Below are 22,115 nucleotides of genomic sequence, written 5' to 3' on the forward strand. Positions count from 1 at the left end.
TAAAATAAAATCCAGTGCAGTCTGGAATCAAAAGACTTTTGAGTGGGTCTGGCTCAAAAATATAATAATCTGAAAAGGGGTGCACTGCAGGAAAATTTTGGGAACCACCGTTTTAGCGCCTACAGTTTGTAATCATCTTTAATGGCATGTTTTCTCCTGTTATTATAGCTGCTTTAGTGAATAGTAACTGAGATGACTAAAGTCAGAGACCACCAGAGCCAGTTCCTTCAAAGTAGCCTTAAGGTCACTTGTAGAGTAATGTCAAATCTGCAATGAATCTGAGTTTACTGTCCAGAAAGTATGTAAATTAAACCCTGGTAGAAGACACCCCTAAACCGCAGACACGGACATGTTCTTCACGTTTGAATTTCTCATTTGGTTACAGCAAACAAAGCCAATGCATGGGATCTAACCCTGCGTGCTCATGCTGGTGTGAGATGTGCTGTGTACAGAGCTGAGTTTGGGGTGTACGGGGAGGAGTCGGCTGCCAGACGAGGCGCTTTAGCCCTTCAGGAACTCATTACAGCAGCCGCTAGCCTGCCAAAATAATTAATGAATTAATGAAGGGAGGAGAAAATGCATCCCACACGCAGCGGCTCTGGCCTGAAAGTCTCTTTTAGTTGCGACTTGAAAGAGAAAACATCAAATGCAGCGCCACCCACAAGAATCTCCCTCCGGGTCCTGCTTCCTGTGGAGGAGAGGAAATGTGTCCCATCCCATTTTTCTTAAAAATAAATAAGTAAATAATATAAATAAATAAATAAATAAATAAATCAACAAAGCCCCTCCCACTATCCAAGTCAGCAGATCGCCATCAGCCAAGGGGCGGAGCTCTATAAAAGAAAAGGGGAGGAGAAGGGACATCTAATGCCTCCAAATCTGACTCTTCTTTCACAGGTTGCTTTTGGATTCACTTGTGAGCACACACACAAAAAAAAAAGAAATGAAAGAGACTGGTGTGAACCATCAAACAAGGAAACCCTTTCCTGCCTTCCGTAAAACACAAATGACTAAAGGTTCTGGTACGTTGGACTCGGTGTGCTGTTCTGTAGTTCTGCTATAATAATTACCAGTGCGTTTATTTGAATTAGATGTTATTTACAGTTAGAAATTCAATAAAGTATTAAAATAAAATGACCACAACAGAGCAGCCTTGAGTGACCTGAATGGACAGTGAGTCTACACCTGTCTACGCCTCGCATTTGTACCTCAATTATCTTCAGTGACTGCTTGCAATCAGATTTTGTAACTGGAGAAATCAAACTTTTAACAAGACAGCCTCTTGCAGGGTTTGCTGACAGAAAGTGATGTACCTCGAGTCCTTGATCATGTTCGTGTTTGAGCAGTTACAAATGTTTACATCTCACAGAGTGTTATAACACAACTCAAACAAACTGGGAGATAGATAGGGATAAAGATTTAAGTTGAGCAAAGCTGTAGCTTTCGTGTCTGATGTGACGACAGGAGATTAAGTTTGGTTCATCATTCTTGGTGTATGTCAGGGAAAAAAAATTTGTTCAGACTACAAAGGTTATGAAATGAAAGGAGTCCCTGACCACATCCAAAGTTAATCCGAGTGACTGGATCACTATATGTCACTAAAACATATCAAACTCCACTCGTGTCTGTATCTAGGGCTATGATTTGAACCATCACAACACATTAATGCCAAAAGTGAATAGGGTAAGAATGAATTATATTTATGTCTTATAACTTGGGATGCAACTTCAAACCATTAAGTCATTAAGCCAGGTTACATACATCATTACTGTAGATAAGATACATAGGGCTGGACAACAAAGCCAAATTTTTTAATTCCAGGAAATAAGATATAATTCTGATATCGATATGAACAATAAAAAAGCAGTAAAACTGCCAAGAACTGAAAGCAACATAACATCACCATCAAACAAAAACCTATTGGCTTTGTTTATTCATTCATTGTCTGTAACCACTTATATACTTCAGGGTCACGGTGGGCCTGGAGCCTACCCAGAATCACTGGGCGGACGGCAGGAACACACCCTGGAGGGGGCACCAGTCCTTCACACACACACACCTATGGACACTTGAGTCACCAATCGACCTACCAACATGTGTTTTTGGACCATAAGGGGAAACCAAAGCAGTCAGAGGAAACCCACACGGACACAGAGAGAACACACCAAACTCCTCACAGACAGTAACCCGGAGCGGGACTTGAACCTCCAGGTCCCTGGAGCTGTGTGACTGCGACACTACCTGCTGTGCCACCCTGGGCTTTGTAAATATTAATATATTTAAACTAACTTTAAAATTGAATGCATTGAACAAATGGCAGCACCCTGTAATGACCGTCAGTCAGTGACATATACTGTAAATAATATATATTGAAATATTGAAAATGTGTAAAAGAAAAGAAAAAAAATTCCTATCATTGTTATTGAAACATTTTATATTGTGATATATATGGAAATTGAATTACTGTCCAGCCCTAGGTGTACAAAATACACTGTGCCTTCTAGTCATCGTCTTTTTCGGTTAAGCCAAGCCATTTTCTGCTTCTGCAGTGTGGCTGTGTAATTAAGAGTGCGGGTAATGGACTGGCCTTACAATCCGGACTCAACACCAACTGAAAATGTGGTAGAATATGAAGTGCAAAATGTGGCACTCAAGACTTTATACAGTTCATTGATTTGAACAGTGGAATAAAGAGGAAAAAAATTTCAAAACAAGACCAACTGGTTTCCTCAGTTCCCGATCGAATATTAAGTGTTGTGGAAAAGGCAGGGTGATGTAACACAGTGGTAAACATACCCTTGCTCCAACATTTTTGGAACTGAGGACCGTAATAAAATCTGGTCCTATGGATGTACCACCATGGGAAATGTGTTATTCATAAAGTGAAAGTGAACAGATTCCTTCAAATGAGTGACTTTATTAGTAAAGCTGAATTATTCTGAGATTTTCATTCAGACCTAAGAGATTCTTGCAGTGTCCCAATAATACTTTACCCTATCTTACTACGGAAACAATCACAAGATGAGCCAATGTGTCCGAAAGCTGGATTTTGTCCTGGTTCCATCACTCATGAGTGTCTTTTCTTTCCTCTGTCGCAGGCTCTCTCTCTTTATTCCTCACTGTGAATATTCTCATTAGTACACAGAGCTGGTGCTCTGCTGTTTGTGTTAACAGTTTGTCCTTACATACGGCTCCAGCGTGATCAATTAGACTGTTCACACTCAAGTTTACACCACAGGGAAGGGGGGTAGGGAAAAAAATAAATTATATATAAATTAATAAATAAAAAACAACAGCTCAATCTAAACACAGGGAGCCAGGCTCGCACTCCTCCATTCATTCATTCATTCATTCATTCATTCATTCATTCATTCTCTGTCATTAGAAATAAATTATGCTTTACACAATGTATAATACAGAAAAAAAACAGGGGCTTAAACCAAAAGGCAGTCACCTGAACACAAAGAGGCATGCACTCGTGTGTGTGAATCAGTAATGCACTGAAATGAAAATTCAGGAAACCCTAGAACCACATGCCAAAATCAAAAATGAAAAACAGCTGGCAAAATAGGTTACATAAAATAAACTGATTACAGATTATTACACACTGAATGCTACAGTCTGAGCCAGGAAATGCTTGGCAAGAAAGAATAGTTTGTCAATTAAAATGTGAATTCTACTTATTTTTTTATTTTTATTTTATGTTTTTTTTTTAAAGTTAATCTTGGCACTTTGGCACCGTTTGTGATAATCCATTCATTACCCATAAAAATATTTGTGACTAATGTTGACACTTTATTTTACATCTATTTAAAAATAACAAAAATTGTACACACACATAGCTGTGGCTTAAAATAATAAAACAAAATCAAAACAAATCAAAAACAAATCAAAAGTCACTTATGCAGTGCATGTGCACATTAATTTGGGGATCTGGAGCCCACACACACTGAAATTTAACAACTTAGGTTTATTTAGTGGTCTGTTTGAAAGCATGGGATAAAACAAGTTGTTGTAGAGTGCAGAAACTTTGAATTGCCCCACCTCCTTGGATCCAGAGTCTCTTTTGTGTCTGAGAGCACAAAGAGACTTTAAACAGAGCAAAACAAACAAAATGCGCAACAGAGGAGAAAGAGAACCAACAAAAATGGCTAAAGACAACTGTTTCTGCTCCTAACTCCTGATCTGGGCTGTTTAGACAGTGTGAGAATGGGTCCTTGTGGCAGTTTGATCAAACCACATCACAGACGTTTCCTTAAGATCCCAGAGAGCTGTGTTAACTTGTAAGAATTAGATTATAATTGATCCCCTTTAAAAGCTGTGTTGGGTTCACAAAGAATCCCTAAGAATTTCCCAAAAAAGACCTTGCATTTATGGTTACCACAGTATGACAATGGTCTTCACTCTCACGACAATGTCCTGAAGCTGTGTGCTACCAAAAAAAGGGCACATTATCCTCTGGCACCTCACTATTCAAGACATGCAACAAATAGCTGACAGCATTTGAGCATTAAGACCTAATGCAGACACAACTTGTCACAACACTGGGTGTGTAATCTGCAGCTTTCTCAGCACCACAGCCAGCAATGTTTTAGCTATAATGGAATGGAGAAGGAAAGAGGAATCGAGAGTGGAAAAAACGGGTGTGGGATAGGGGCAGTGGGAAGCAGAGGGGGGCGTGAGAGGTGGAGCGGTTAACTCGCTGCCTGTAATTATGCGATTTATAATTAAAATGCAAATGCACTGCACTGCCAGTCCATTAGACGTGACCAAATTTCACCGCAATTCCCTCCCTCTTCCTTTCTCTACAGCATACTCCTCTCTCATAAGAATTCTGTAGAAGCGTAAATGCCAGTATTACTACAAAGATCCCTTACATGCCTCTAATCCACTTTTCTCCATTGACAGCACTGCGCAGACAGACAATGCTTCCCGACGTCTCCTTAAAGCAGAATTCTGTTCATTTTTAATAAGCGTCTTCTGCACTCTCTGGAAAGTGACCTTGCTCTCTGCAAAATACCCCTTTATCTCCCAAATTCAAAGACATTTAAAGGGTAAAACTATAGCAATCTTTCCCTGAAAAACAATGAATTATTACGGGTTCATCCAAATATGTAGCTCATTAGCAAGCGCATATTCTGTAATTCCCACACAATTAGCTAATATTTCAAATCTCTTCAATTACAAAAATAAAGTCTAATCAGCAAACACTCCCCTAACCCTTCTCTCTCATTTTCTAATTTCTGTGCCTCAATTAGGGCAGTACGTTACATTTGAAAAAAATGCTTTCTGAACACAACTATAATATTCAGCTAACATCATAAAATGATGATTGAAAGTCATAGCTCATCACAGAGGATGCATTTTAAGCTTATTAAACACAAAAGGAGGGGTTTCTAACCCATCAGACTAGAATGTAGTGTCCCTTCATGCCCTCCACGTAGCCAGTTAGGGGTTCCCCAAGGCTCACCCTTAGGTCCTTCCTTAATTTGCTGCTGTACTTCAAATGCTGGCTTCAGCATAAATTCCAGAATAAAAAAACACAGGCACAGCAGTAGCACCAAAAAGACCTTCTCTCAAATGGATCATTAGGACTTTTTCAATCCAATGCAAAGGGTCAGAACTGGAGAAAGAGGCATGAATGGAGGGAAAATGTGGGAAAACTGTATTGTGGATATAATATCATTTTTTTTTTTTTTTAATGCTACAATGTCCTTCAGGTTGACTTTGCTAGGTTAACACATCTCCAGTGTCAATTATCCATCTCCAGTGGATTTCAAAGATGTTTTTATTACCACAGAGCTGCACAATTAGCAGAAGCTCTTGCTCATAAAAGCCAGCAAAAAAAAAGCATGTCTAACAGCCAACTTTTTTTTCAAGCTCTCCTCAGTTGTGTCTAATCTCCACTGATCCCTATTTCCACACATAAACACTCGGACAGTCAGACATTCAAACGATTCAAAAACACCCAAGCTTTTCCCCAACCAAGCTTTTGTGTTCTCAGCATCGTTTCTTCCACGCTGAGCCAATTTAACAGACAAACTCACCACCTAGTAAGTTTGCACAAGTTACAAGAAAGATTTCAAATTCTTAAAAGAACAAATTAAAAGTTTATAGAACACAATATAAAACATTCTGACAACACCAATAATAAACAATAATATCTTTTTATATTTTTAATTTACTTTTTATTTCTTGGATCTCTACTTTGTCCTGATGTTATACCTCATGACATACACATTCTGTAGACATTCAAAAATGTGAGAAACACATAAAAACAGTGACCAGTGACATAGCAAAATATAAAGGTGGAGAAAGAGCTAAAGAATTATTAGCAATGCTGGGTGAACCAGTATAACATATCGGCTCTTAAAATAGACTTAAAATATTTATATACAATAATTTATAATACATTATACTCCATAAATTTTCAAAAATCAAGGCAAATACACCCTAAGAGTTTCCAGTCCAAGGTGATCCACATCATCAAGAGTCCAAATTTGACAGAAGGACTACAACAAATCAGTTAAAGCAACACCAGTATTGCACCATTCCAAAAGTTGCATGGTGCAGTTTCTGCAATGCTGAGTCCGGTGTCACAATGGCAGACTTTTTTTCTTCATTACAGCTCAGTGAAGCATCACAATTCTTTTGAAGCTGTAATTTTAAGGTAACTCTACTACCTAGGGTCCCCTTTAAAATCACTTGATAGCAACAATTACAATCACTAGATAAATACTTATACACAATTATGAGGCAATAAACTAAAATGGTATCTTAGCTTAAATATTAAGAATTTATTTCTCAAGAAATGTCTTCAAAACATTCCAAACATTTCAGTTTCAACAAACTTGTCATAATGTGTTACTGTTAAAAAACATATTATGCACATTTTCCACAGATAAACAGTTCCCTGAGGTCTTCATGAAACATCTGTGACATACTTTGGATCAAACAATACAGTAGTGTTCTCCCCATTTTAAACAGCCCTGTTCAGAATGACTGGTTTCAGCACCTGTTCCTTTAAATGAAAATGAGCCAGTTCAGTGCGCGAGCCCTGGAGTGAGGAGCAGAAGCGCTGGATTTTAGCCATTTTTACTTGGTTCTCCTTTCACCCTATTTGATCAGTAATCTCACTTGCCACGCTCGTAGTGTTTGTTTTGCGCGGTTTAACCTAGCCCCTGTGCACTCATATAGCGCTCATATAATTCTAAAGTCTCTGAACTGGACACTTATTTTATCCATGCTTTCAGACATAGACAACCCATAAATAACAGACTGGGCTGGTAGGTTTCAGATCCCTAAATTAACGTGCTAAGAAATTCTGAACATTTTTATTTAAAAAAAATAATATGTCCCCTTTATAATGCTGGTTTCATACATCTGGAGTGGATGCTACAGCATGTTAGCATCTGTTTAAGGAAATTGAAACGTAGAAAAAAGTAGGGGGAAAAAAGAAAAATCGAAACCAGGAACAACACAGGAAAATTTCTTCAAAGTGAGCGGCAGGCTATGAGACCCTTACAGCTTAAACAACATTTCTGAAAATCTTACTACTTGTAAGTCAACCCAATGCTGACTCCAGTCTACAAAAGCGCAACAGCCTAAGCATCTTCATAGACCACCACTGCCGGTAGAACGTGACTCACTGAAAAAGCAGCAAGCCTAATCTCACCACACGCAACGCCAAGCCCCAGCTAGAGCACTGCAAAGCCTGCTGGAATTGGACTGTGGCGCATCGGAATCACATGCTTTGGAGTGATAAAGCACCATTGAATACCTCTGGGATGAGTTAGAGTGCCGATTGTGAGCCAGACCTAATCGGCCAACATCGCTGACCTCACCGATGACCTCACTTGTGGCTGAGTGGAATCAAATCCCAGCAGCAACGTTTCAACGTGTAGTGGTAGGTTTTCCCACAAGTGTAGAGGCTGTAACTGCAGCCAAGGAGGATCAAAGACTTAATAATACCCTTCATTTAGAAAGGAATTTGGACAAGCAGGTGCCTGGATTCCTTTGTTCGGATTTCTTCACAGAGATTCGGGCTAGTCGTGGACTTTGCAACATTCTACATGGAGACTTTCCATTGAAAGTCCAAAGTGGAAGTCTTAATTCCTGTCCATGAAACTGACCAGGGTTCTGGAATATTGGGTCCGGAGATGTTGGTTTAGGTGTGGAGCAGCACCTATGCGGCACGTACAGGAGAAACTCTGGGACATTTCACACTCCGTTCTCACATGTGCTGACTTGGACTTTACCTGGAGTCTATTCTAAGGAGCGATCAAGATAAAGTCTTGGATAAATGTGGTCGCGTTCACACATGCAGCTCCTCTGGGTAAACTGTAATAATTCCGGATTACGGGGCATGTGTGAAAGAGGCATTAAGTAGCGTTCATATTATAACAAGCAGCCAGTGGCTCTCAGTACAGCCACAAGCATTTAAAGCTTAAAAATCAGGGTACTTTAACACACTAAACAGGCATTTCTTTTTAACTGAAAAACAACCAAAATATTTAAACAAAAATGTATTACAATACCCAAATCAAATTTCTCAGCTTGCAAAGGTTTGTGTCCTTGTGACACAATTGCTGTAATTGTTAGCATTCATTTAAATTCTTCTGCACATCTGCAAACAATTAGGATGATGTAGCACACTGTGGTATACGAGTTGCTGAATTTACCAGTGAGACTCACAGCACAGTGAGCAGGAAGAGATAAAATGGGCCAGAAATGAAGGAGGAAAGCAGTCAGACAGCAGTCAGACAAAATAAAAGAAGAGACGGTTACTATACTCTATACCGAGCACGGCTACATGGTCCACTACCCTGCAAGCGCATCAACACATCTGCAAACTAATGTTCAACATTTTTTTCAAACACACATAGAAGAGGGAATTCTCACACTCCCGCACAAAATCAAAACACAGAGCTGCTTTCAGTGGAGCCAATTACGATCAAGTGTTCTTTAACCTGTCATTCTGTCACAGCAAGGTTTGACCTCTTCTATCCCTTACTCTCTTATTTCATTTCTTCCTCCATTTTCCTACTCAGTAGTGAGGTGAGAGAAAACAAGCCATTGCTATGTTTTCCCATTTATATGAGAATGGGAGGTTCTAGATTCAAAGGAAAAGCACAAAAAAAGAAACCTACACAAAGAAATTTCATGAAAACATCCTCTAGCATCAGTTTCAGTTCACTTTTCTGCAGCTTCACAAATGACATATATAAACAATAGGGGTGGGCGATATGAACCTATAATAATCACATGATATTTCAGAGTTTTTAGCAATAACGATATTCTTGGTAATATGATGAAACACTGAAAAATACATTTATTAATTATAATATCAATTATATTAAATACAATATATTGAATATGTATTAATAGTATTCAATTATTTTATTTTTATTTTATTTTTATTAATACTATTAGTATTTATGGTTTATAACAGTTTCAAACTGTAAATCAAAACAAAATCAAACTGTAAAACTTGGCTTGATTTGTAAACAACAGTAACCAAGCAAATGTAAACAATTACACAAAAAGTAACCGTAAAGCTTCACATAAATAAGCAAATAAACTACAGTGACGCAGCATAGCGACTATTGTGTTTGTTTTCTTAAGTTAGAGCTCATAGGACTTTGAACTATTTTCCTCGTCCTTAACCAGGTGCTTTTGCTTGAAGTGTTGAAACAGATTTTATATGTATTTCTTCTGTTGTTACAGGCTTCTTTCATTTCTTACATCACATCATGGTTTATTGTATCTGATATGTTGTAACCAAACCACCTCCATACGACTGAAGTCACTCCCCTTTTTGGAGCCAACTCCTCCACCTCAGTACCACTCTCCACCGTACGGGTCACTGGGCCTAAATGACTCATGTAATGAACGTATGCCATATTATGGGTAACAGCATGGCATCATTAGGTAAACAAGTCAGAATGTCATAATTATCAGGTTATCCATTTTTATTGTTTTAAAAATAATAACAATATCATCGCAAACAATATGATAAGGCAGAGACCTAATAAACAATATGTGAGGACGTAAACAAATACATTAATTAGAGACTAGCTACATGGTCCAAACCATTTGCATAATAAGTTCGATTTCTTAGCAATTATTCGTTAATAAATACAGCTACATCGCTGTAATATAGATATAGAAATGAGTAAACACAATTAGTCAACTGACAGAATCTCAGACTAAGAATGCTAATGATCAAATAGTTAACTTAGAAGGGACAAGCCAATGCTAAACAAACCCTGAGTGCATGAATAAATGAATGAACAGTGATGTTCTGCTGTTAATATGGGGAGCAGAAGATAAGAGGGAGGTCTGGAAAAGAGTTAAGTGCTTAAGATAAGCGAGATAGAGAGGGAGAGAGAGAGAGTGAGGGGAAGAGAGAGAGCGAGAGAAACAGAGAGAGAGAAAATGTGCTGTTTCCAGTGAGTATAAGAAAGGAAGGCCCTGTTAATAAGTTCAGTTGTAGCTGTCTACTTTTAACTTCAAGACAGACACGACATTCCACCAAGTCCCAATGTCCTTCTCCCTCCCAATTACTTGATTTAGGCCTCACACACACACACACTTCCATTTCATCTCAATAAAAATGTATAATTCTTTATTAGTTCACCTGTCTCCTCTTCCACATTTTAAAATTATTTTAAATAAAACTGCACAGAGAAAGACCAATGTATTCCCTCACACACACACACACACACACACCCCCAAACATTTAATCACATTTAAAATTTAAATTCCTCATGCTGTAGGGACAGGCAATAATGCAAAATATAACAGCAGTACACTGGAAGAGATTTTCACCACACATGATACACATCATCACTAAGTTATTTTCAAGTTTGATGAATTGGAACAGTTTAATAAAACAGAATATTTAATAATATATATCTTTAAGCTTAATGTGGCATATTGTAATGTAATTTATTCCAGGAATATAACATGATCATTGTGCCCATATTTAAGTATAAATCTGCATAACCCACACTTTGCTATTTCTACATTGTCATTTGCTGCAACAGTTGCATGGAATTCTTTCAAAACGGCCTTTTAATTAACACTGTGTCTGAAATGGCTCCCTGTTCACCATTCCCTACTTTACTCACTATACACTGCACTATTACAGTAAACTGACCTCAGTAGAATAGTGGATGATTTCAAACCCCAGCCCACGGAGTGTTTACCCAACAACATGGTGGAAGGATTATACGTATCCACTATCCACTACTGTACAAGGCGTACACCACATTTTGCAGTGCACTGTGGGATCATTTTCGGACACTACCCTGATAGTGGTAGTGCATTGTTCAGTGAATAGGGCACAGTTTCTGACACAGCATAAAGAATTACATTTACAAAAGAACCCCTTGAGCACACAAATAAAACTTTCCATGTTAGTGGCTTCAATAGTTTCAAGAAATCCAGCCCTGCCATATAGATTCTGATCACCTGAATACCCCACTTAAATCCAATACATGCACTCGTTATTCAAGCACAGGGCCTATATCATCCTCTATTTCAATACATTATTCAGTGAGGACTGACAACAGGGGACACAACTCAACTTTAAAGGGTGCCAAATGTCAGACAAGAACAAAATGAGTGTGAATATGTGAGAGTGAGAGAAAGAGAGAGAGACATGTGGGATATGATGTGTAGATTATGCAGTGTCGGGCAGGTTGAATGTGTGTAGAGATTAGCATCTGAAGGCAGGTGCAGTTTTTACCTTTTTTTTTTTTTTTTTTTTTTTAAAGCCTCCCTTTAGGCGAATGATTGGCCTGGCAATTCTGCGCAGGTTCATTTTCACCACTGATGGTGTAGCACTGTGATCCACAATGCAGCATTTGAATGGAGGCATTAATATTAATACAGGACCCGTATGCCAGGCTTGCTAGCCTGCATTCACAATGTTTACTTAAACTGTAATTTCACAATTAATCATAGGCCAAGTTCCTGCACTTCTGTGGATGTGTTTGGAAGAAGCTCACAGTTTTAGTGCCGGTTTACATGGAACTGCTGTTTCCCCACCATAACTGTGATTAATCACTCTTTAGCTAAAGGAACATGTAAAATGAACATAGGTTGGATTGATGCAGCCCTTGGTGGACATGAACGTGACACTATGAGTTCACATTTGGGTCAGCAAATGCAAAGACCTCAACCATATGCATTTCTGCACATTGTGGAGGAGCTGAAGGAGACTCACACATCTGTCCCCCCAAGATCTGACAATATTCGAAGGTGTCACAGTGCTGAATGTTTTTGTTGCTCGGTAAGTCCAGGTCATATGTAATATGCGACGCAGGGCTGAAATAAATACATCTTTTAAATCCAGAGCCTAATATCTGTCAAATGATTTATCAATCTGGTTGTGTAATGAATCACAAAAATGTCATTAACCAAGTTAGGGGCTAAGGAATGGAAAACTTTCTGCTTGTGAAATTTGCTACAAGCAATGGAAATGTTGGTTGTCCACTGCATGGTACCTACTCTACTAGGCTGGCATCTACATGCCAGATTTGTCCCATGTACAGTTGGTTTTGAGTTTGTTTCACTTTTAAGTGTAATTTACTCAGCATATATTCACGTTTTTGTTTTTGGGACTGTACACAAAGCGATGCTTGAGACGGATCAGTAGAGTATTTTGTTTCTTATTGCACTGCCCAGCTCTGGGAATTTTTCGTCAGCCACTGAAATAAATAAATAAATAAAATTAGAAGTAATCATAATAAAAATACATCCATCCATCCATTATCTGTAACCGCTTAATCCAGTTCATGGTCACAGTTGGTCCAGAGCCTCCCTGGAATCATTGGGCGCAAGGCAGGAATACACCCTGGAGGGGGCGCCAGTCCTTCACAGGGCAACACACACACACACATTCACTCACACCTACGGTCACTTTTGAGTGTGTTTTTGGACTGTGGGAGAAAACCGGAGCACCCAGAGGAAACCCATGCAGACAATGAGAACTCCTCAAACTCCTCACAGACAGTCACCCGGAGCGGGAATCGAACCCACAACTTCCAGGTCCCTGGAGCTGTGTGACTGTGACACTACCTGCTGCACCACCGTGCCAGACAAAAACGAAAGCCTTGTTTTACAAAAGTGTTGTCTGTGCTGGAGGTCTGATATTTCATCTCTTTGGTCATTTCAGAGCTCTACAATGTTTACATGTTACGCTTAGTGGCTACTCTAAAAAAAGAAAAAAAAAAAAAAAAGGATCCAGTTCCAGGTAACAGGTGTGAGATTTGCCTAATGTGAATGTAGGTTTGAGGCAAAGCAACAAAAGTGTTGTACAGAGAACTGCCAGAATAGAACATGACTTTTTACGTTTTCAATTAATCATTTGTAGAAGCTCATTTTAAAATGCTTAAATAAACATGCAGAGGGTGGAGAGCCTTCCCCTGATGAGTCTGACTCTGATGAGATGGGGGGACAGAGGTTAAGTGGTCCCATGCCCTACGTTAGTGTTGTTCTTTACAGGAGAGGGTCAGGGCACAGGCACTGCTATCTCACTTAACCACCAAATCACTCTAAATGCCAAGGAGATAACACACACACCTTCTAATATCTCTGCCGTCCAGGCTAAAAGTTCAGGGAATGGCCAGACAGGAGGCGGCAGCAGTCTGTCAGGATGTGAGAGAAAAATAAAGAAACAGAAAAGAGTGACATTTAAAGCTGCACAGTTTCTGTGCGAATGCCTTACAGCCAGAAATGCACACACACCTCTCCCACTCAGTTAAAGACCTTGGGCTCCAAACCGACTTGGGGGGGAAACTCTTTTTGCACTGGCGCTCCACCTCTAGCTCTGAGTCATTTGGAGCTGTACTCTCTGAGTTAAAAGTTCACATTCTGTAACAAAACACTTCACGCGTTGTAAAGGAGATGCTCAATCTATTGTTCAATTCTTAATCACATTTTATTTTATTTTATTTATAATACACACTGAGAATGTGGATCTAAATTACATTAAGTGAATATATTATCAAAATTGCACTATATAAATGATCCAAGTTTATATGAAGTATATATCAGCGAATGTGAATTCTGAACGACTGGAACCTAGAATAATTACCTGACATGGGGGCCAGCTATGGCCTGGTGGTTGGGGAACTGGACTCGGTTCAATCCCCAGAGCCTGTCGGTTCAATCCCCAGAGCCAGCAGGTCATGACTGAAGTGCCTTGAGCAAGGCACATAACCCCCAACAGCTCCCACCGCTGTGGCTGCGTGTTCTCACAAAGTAAAGAAATATTCTGTTGTTCAATGTTCTTTAATTTACATCAAAAACATCCATGATAAGTTTAAACCATAATTTTAGTTTATCACAATAACTTCGTAACGGCACACTGCCCACATCTAGAAGGATAATTATAACAGCACAGCTTTCTTAATCACGTCATTGGCAAGGTGTTCTTTGTAGTTTCTTCTTGACAGCACATACACTGTATTCATCCATTCATTTTCTCTAGGTGCTTCATTCGAATCAGGGTCACAGTCTGTCCAGAGCCTGCCTGTAATCATCGGGCACAAGGCAGGACCACACCCCGGACGTGGCACCCGTTCGTTACCGGTATATTATATTATTCCTGAAAAATATTAAACCTAATCATACTATTAAAATCTTCACTCATCACAATGCATTGTATTAATACAAACACAGTGATTTCAGTTTTCAAATACTGGTGCTCAAGCACCCATGCGCAGACTTCTGAAGTCAGGTTTGTTAGAAACTGGCTTCATCCTAAAATAATGCCACTGTAATTGCAAAATGCCTCGCTATATATTACAGCCCTGGTGAAATGTTGATGTGACGTGTTTAAAAATCCTGTATACAGTAATCCAAACAAATTACATTTCTTGTATCACAAAAAAAAAAAACAACCAGTGAACACTCTGGAACGTTTAAGATGAGTTCAGGACACTCACGGCAGACAATTGTGGGCTCATTTACATATTGCAGCCATCGGCAAAGGCCAAAACTGCAATAAAGATTAACAAAGAATATACTGCGCAGTTCTTCCATGTGTAATACAGCAGAGATACACCACAGTGCAAGGAAGAGAATGTAGAAATCCCACTGATTCATTTTAGAAACCAATATAAACATGTTTCTAACTCAGCGGCGCTCAGTAATCCATGTTTCTGGTCTGTTCTCTGAAAGAGTTTCAGTGAAAGTCTCCACAGTTTCTCTACGTCAAAACGGTCACCCACATTTCAACGTGTCACTTGACATCTGAAACTAAATTACCTCAACACTGAAACTACCACAGCTGGTCCTTCCTTGATTCAAGTTTCTAGCCATATTTTCAGCTCCGTGGAGGTCCATCCACTTGTCTACTGCCATAACATATACACAGTAAATGATTCTAACATATTACTACATACGCATACATTAAAGCTCTTTCACACTATAATGACACTGTATTCCAAGTTACTTTGGACCATTTCTGTAGGTTCACAACCTCTAAAGTTTCCTAATTAACTCTTCACATATACAGGTTCCAAATCTGGTTCCCAAGCACCTTAATTATATTTAAAAAGAGTTTGCGCAAAGGTTTTCTGGCATTATAACAATATGTAGACAATCTGAAAATGGGTGTTAATCCCCTTTAAGGCGAAGCACAGCTGTGAACTACAAAGCAACGCAGAGAAATCCTCAGTGAGAGCGAGTGTGTGTGTTTGGGGGAGAGACAGACAGTTGTGCTCGCTTCCCTGTGTTGATCAAAGGCATGACCACATTTCTACCGACAGGATAATTAGCCAGTTCTGACCCTCATCTCCAATTTTATCTAGCCGTCGCTCCGCGGGTCATCCATCTCTTGCTTTCTCTCTGTAAACGATGCCATATCAAATCAGTCACTAAAATGTGTGTGTGTGTGTGTGTGTTATAACCAGCCTTCAAAGGTAAACGTAGGTTATACCATAGCATACTTTCTCCTGTTCACGGACGTTCATAACCCTGCCTGTGTGTTGGCGGAGTCTTCCGAATACGCCTAACATTGTATGTAGCGCTGGTTTTGGTTTAAACATCAATTATTTTAATCAAAGCATGCATGCAGCCACTGTTGCTTTCTCTGGACTTTAGCTCTGATTTTCATGCTTAGGTTTGTGAACACCCTCAGGAAGAAACACCAAACAGGTTGTTTGCGGATGATGTCATGTCAATGTGTGAACAGCAGATGGAGGGCAGGAAGTGATAATATACACAGGGAGCTCAATGAGATGCTCTAATAAGGCCTATAATTTGCATTATTTACAGTCTCTCAAAATTATTTAAAATGGTAAACCACAAGGAGCTTCTGTCAAGTATCAAAAGTTGATGTTCATTAGGGAAAAGGAGCTTCTTGTTCGAAGTTAGTTTCGAAGTGTTTCTAGTAGACGTGGTTATACATCTATCACCGGGTCACAGACACGGCACCAACACAACTGTGTGACACACAATACTCACAACCACATGACACAGAGGTCAGCCTTTAATTTGCTAGTGTCCCGTTCCACCTTAAATGGTGCAGCAGGTGCCGAGTAAGTACATGGCGCACCATGGTGTTGTATTTTTCTCAGTTCCGCTGGGGGGTGAACTTAAAATCTAGCGTTACGTTAAGTAAACAACAGTAAAACTAATGTGTCACAGCACTGAATGTTTTTGTTGCTCAGTAAATCCACAGGACAATTAAAGAAACCCATACGACACCGAGGTCGACCAAGCAGCTAAAAAAGAAGTTGTATGCCTTCTGTACCTCTGTGAGCTTTCATTTGTGTTCTTGAGTTAAAGGGCTTGTCTTATTTTGTGGCAATAGCAGCTAATCTTACAGTTCATTTAAAAATTGCTCTCAATAACAAACATGACTTCCAACATCCGCTGTGCACATTTCTCTGGTAAAGTCTTCTAAACTAAACTAATACTGGCTCCTCGCCTTGGTCTCCTTCATTCTGTCCTTCACCTCGTCCTCCATCTGGCTTGTGCGCATTGTTGGAATCACGTGACATGAAAACAACCTATTATGTCTAATTCTGTACACTATTTAGATTATTTTATAGGTAATACATAACATGCATAGAATTAATACATAATTTATAGTCGATCTCTGTACATCAGCTGATATCATCAGCTTGTACCTTCTCTAAATTTTTATATATTTTCTCTCTCTCTGGCGCACTTTAATTCCACCCTTTTTTCTGCATTCAATTTTCACTCATAATACAACATCAGGGCGGCACGGTGGGGCAGCAGGTAGTGTCGCAGCTTCAGAGCACGAAAGTTGTTTGTACGTGTCTGAAGTTTAACCTGTTTAAGGTTTTATTCACTGTGTGAACTACCAAAGAAACGCACTTGTAATTTCAGTTTAGTTATAGATTTTGTCTGCATTAGGAGTTATTTGGTCTGTGTTTATTTTAATGCAATTAGCACTTTCCTGAATTGAGACATAAGTCAATATTTTCCTCCTATAGAGCAAGAATAGAACAATATCCTCAACTCGGTTCACACTTTTCAAAGTCTGGAGGTCTTTCAACTAACTTAGAAACTCTGGGTGGCATTTCTCGGCTGTAAGCAGAGAGAGAGAGAGATCTAGCATACCGAACCTAGACGCTTTGTTTTTGTATTTTTACCCGTATACTGACTCTGGGGCTTCATTAAAACATTAGATTTTACATTAGATTAGATTAGAGTTTCAAGCATGTAAAGAGTCCGGAAAGCAGCAAATGGTGAGGAAACATCCTCAGGATTTAATAAAAATGTTTGTTTTTTTTAATTAAAAATCATGAAAATTTCCTTTAACTCCGATGCATTTCCTTTCTCCCTCTCATTGTTGCAGTGCAACAGCCCTGCACTTCTGTTCTCTCCCACATGGCTCTTACCTGTTAGAGATCAAAGTCCTTTAAACATCTGGTGAAGCAGGAGTAGCCATCGCCAAGCCAGGTGTCCCTCTTTCACGCTCCCTGTCACTCCATCCTTCTCCCCATTGGCGAAGATGTGTTTGTCTCTCTCTGTAGGTCTCAGAAGAGTGTGTTGCTTTGTCTGCTAGTCTCTGTTGGTCCACTCTGGAAACTGAAAAAAGAGCAGAGACCAAGAGAGGAATTCTCATTAGACTCAGAGTAAGGTAAACAACAGAACCATGGCTTTAAGAACTCTGTTGGCACTAGTTCTGGATGGTAAATGCTAAAATATAATTTTTCCAAATACCTGACAATAATACAGTATCTAGGTCCATCATAATCATGATAATTTTTAGCTGATGATTAACTGGCATAAAAATGACTGCAATAAAATAAATGTTTTTGTTAAAGGAAAATTACATTTTCTAAGTACAAGCTTAAAGTGATCAAATTGGCTGATTAGCTCTCTCTTCCCAGCTGTCGATACTGAGTAGTTTCCTGACAACAACAGATGGCCTGTCCCAAAGTTCTGTCTACTGATGGGCTCTCATGTGGTTTCTGGCCCAAGTGTCCAACGACGTTCCATTCCACAAATGTGACACAAAACAAGACCACAAGAAACACTTTCCTGACACTGCATCAAAAAGAAATGGATCCAAGTATAAATCCCAGCTCGAGGTGAATACGATTTTTAGAGGTTCAGAAAAATTGTAGAAAGATGTTAAGATAAACATCTGCATGCTTTCGTTCTTAACAAACATTTACACACTTGATGAATTTGGAAATACAGGGTAGTGTCTTAATTAATGCACTTTTGCGTTTATTATATTTTCATACATTTGCCTCAACCCAACTCACATATTTAGTGTTAAATCAACATCTAAACAAATGGAGGACATTGTAATACGCCTTAAAAACTGAAAACAGACAAATCTGTAACATATATGATGGCGCTAATAGCACTAAGAGACTAATGCTAATGAACCCACAATTCTCTTTATCAAAATATTACTCTGTTCTTATACCCTTACTGTCACAACACAAAGACTACTGTAAACAGTAAGCAGAAACAGGCTTCCAGAAAATATATTAGTAGTTATGCAGTTTGCACTCCATAAATAACAGTCCACAGCTGCAAATGATCTGTATTAGCTACGAATACTGCCATAACACTTTAAAACGTATCACCTAGAGGGTGAGTATAACATTGATGACATTCAGTGCTGAATCATTGACGGACGGATCAGAAATAACTCATATACAAATAAATTAAGCTCGAGACTCAAGAACACAGATGTGTCTATTTGAAGCAAAATGAAGAGACAAGACTGATCTCACGCACAAAGAACAGATTTCAATGCCAAGAAGGAATTCCTCAAAGGTTAAATAAACTGGTTCCTTTAATACATAAAAACAGAATACGATGATTTGCAAATCATTTTCATACTATATTCAATTGAATACATTACAAAGACAAGATATTTAATGTTCGGATAAACCTTATTGTTGTTTTGTTTTTGTTTTTTTTGCAAATATTTACTCATTTTGAACTTGAGGCCTGCAAAACTTGGGACAGGAACAATAAACTGGGGTAGTTGAGGAATGCTCATAAAACACCTGTTTGGAACACTCCACAGGTGAACAGGTTAATTAGAAATAGATGATTGTCATGATTGATTATAAAGGGAGCATCCCCAAAGGGCTTAGTCGTTCACAAGCAAGGATGGGGTGAGGTTCATCACTTTGTGAACAACTGTGTGAGCAAATCATCCCAACAGTTTAAGAACAATGTTTCTCAATGTACAATTGCAAGGAATTTAGGGATTTCATGCTCTACAGTGCATAATTCAGAGAATTTGGAGAAATCTCTGCAAGTAAGCAACAAGGCCGAATACCAACATTGAATGCCCGTGACCTTCAATCCCTTAGGCGGCACTGCATTAAAAACTGACATCATTCTGTAACAGATATTACCACATGGGCTCAGGAACACTTCAGAAAACCATTGTCAGTGAACACAGTTTGTTGCTCCCTCTACAAGTGCAAGTTAAAACTCTACCATGCAAAGAAAAGGCCATATATCAACAACAACCAGAAACACCGCCGGCTTCTTTGGGCCTGAGCTCATCTGAGATGGACTGATGCACAGTGGAAAAGTGTCCTGTGGTCTGACGAGTGCACATTTAAAATTGTTTTTGGAAATCATGGACGTTGTGTCCTCCAGGCCAAAGAGGAAAAGGACTCTCCGGATTGTTATCAGCGCAAAGTTCAAAAGCCAGCATCTCTGATAGTATGGGGGTGTGTTAGTGCCCATGGCATGGATGATTTGCACATCTGTGAAGGCACCATTAATGCTGAAAGGTACATACAGGTTTTGGAGCAACATATGCTGCCATCCAAGCAACGTCTTTTTCAGGGACATCCCTGCTTATTTCAGCAAGACAATGCCAAGCCACATTCTGCATGTGTTACAACAGTGTGGCTTCATAGTAAAAGTGTGCGGGTACTAGACTAACCTGCCTGCAGTCCAGACGTGTCTCCCATTGAAAATGTGTGGCACATTATGAAGCACAAAATACGACAATGGAGACCCCGGACTGTTGAGCAACTGAAGTTGTACATCAAGCAAGAATGGGAGAATTCCACCTACAAAGCTTCAACAATTAGTGTCCTCAGTTCCCAAACACTTACTGAGTGTTGTTAAAGGGAAAGGTGATGTACACAGTGGTAAACATGCCCCTGTCTCAACTCTTTTGTAACGTGCTGCAGGCCTCAAATTCAAAATAAGTGAATATTTGAAAAAAAAATTCAATAAAGTTTATCTGTTTGAACATTAAATATATTGTCTTTGTAGTGTATTTAATTGAATATAGGTTGATAAGAATTTACAAATCATCATAATCTGTTTTTATTTATGTTTTACACATTGTCCCAATGTCATTGGAACTGAGGTTGTACTAGGTGCCTAGAATCTTTTTCCCCCCGAAAGCCTTATACACAAACGGTGACAAAGTTTTTCCAGAGCTCAAGTATTCAAATGGTGAGATGTAATGTATTAACTCTGTGCCCAATCCAGACTAGACCATTTTTCTCATGGTTAGATGTGTCTGAATGTAAAGTGAATTAAATCAAGCATGGCTAATCACTGTTAAAAAGTCTCCTGTGGCTGAACGTCAGCTTGCTCAACTTAATCAATCAATTTCAACAGTGCTTTTCTGATTACATCTGTTACTTCAGAACTTTGGGTAGAATGTATTCTGGGCTCAAGATTTTTGTTGTGGCGCATCAGTATAAAAAAATTATAAATAAATAAATAATTAAATCTATAAGAAAACCACTGTGTTTCTCTTCATGAAGAGCCATGTCATCTGTCTCTGTTTGAGACAGCCAAGCAAAGGTGGCAGATTAGGTCAGGGCTTGATATATTTTGACCAGGATGGCTTGTTATATTTTGCTGTTGTCACTGTTAACATTATGGCTTATTACAGCATCAACATAATTAATGCAAGTACTGGGCTTGCTTCCCAGGAAAAAAGTGGTCATAGCAAGGTGTTATGTCTGTAAGTGATAAGCACTGTGTGTTTTGAATACTTGGGAATCTGCATTTAATTAAAATATGCTATTATAAAACAATAAATGGCAAAATCGTAATAATGCCAAAACAAATTGTAAAATGTAAAATAACTGTAAAATGTTCAAAAGAATTTTGGTGGTTAAGCCTCTTCCCCATGCTCTAGCTGGCAGTTGATACAACCAGGTATCAAACAGCCAACCGCCCAGTGGTCATAAACGTCTGGATCAGGACGCTCACACTGCTATAAGTGACAGGTATGTAGACTACTCCTCTTAAACACCCAGACATGACACCATGAGGTTACACTTATCAGGCCTCCAAGGAAACCCTCTCCCTTTAGAAGTCTATGAGCTATATAGAATTTCCTGTAGGCTGCATGAGATGGATAATATATGAACTACAATATATTGGGATTTGTTCTGCATACTGCGACACACAGCCACAGCCATGTAAATTTGTTGGCTTGTATTCGCTTATTCATAAAAACGCCCACAGAGACACTTCTAAAATGATTGTTGAGGCTGCTCACAGTGCACAATAAATACATTGTGATTGTGTTTTCAACAGCTAAAGCCAGTCATTTTGTCATTTATTCTGCCTGTTATCTCCAGTCATACAGTGCCTTTTATTTTCTA

The 22,115-nt window shown here is 39.0% G+C and overlaps 1 protein-coding gene across 2 annotated transcripts in view; it reads right to left on the bottom strand.

Annotated features, from left to right (window-relative positions):
- The window catches only part of spop (speckle type BTB/POZ protein), a 106,571-nt gene that overhangs the window by 62,567 nt on the left and 21,889 nt on the right, over window positions 1-22,115 (bottom strand). For both annotated transcript variants that reach the window (XM_066641913.1, XM_066641914.1), the window contains one exon: window positions 17,889-18,078. The gene's annotated coding sequence lies outside the window, so the exon portion shown is untranslated. The remainder of the gene's footprint in view (window positions 1-17,888; window positions 18,079-22,115) is intronic.

The sequence above is a fragment of the Hoplias malabaricus genome, chromosome 13 (genome assembly GCF_029633855.1).
Source record: "Hoplias malabaricus isolate fHopMal1 chromosome 13, fHopMal1.hap1, whole genome shotgun sequence".
Taxonomy (NCBI): domain Eukaryota; kingdom Metazoa; phylum Chordata; class Actinopteri; order Characiformes; family Erythrinidae; genus Hoplias; species Hoplias malabaricus.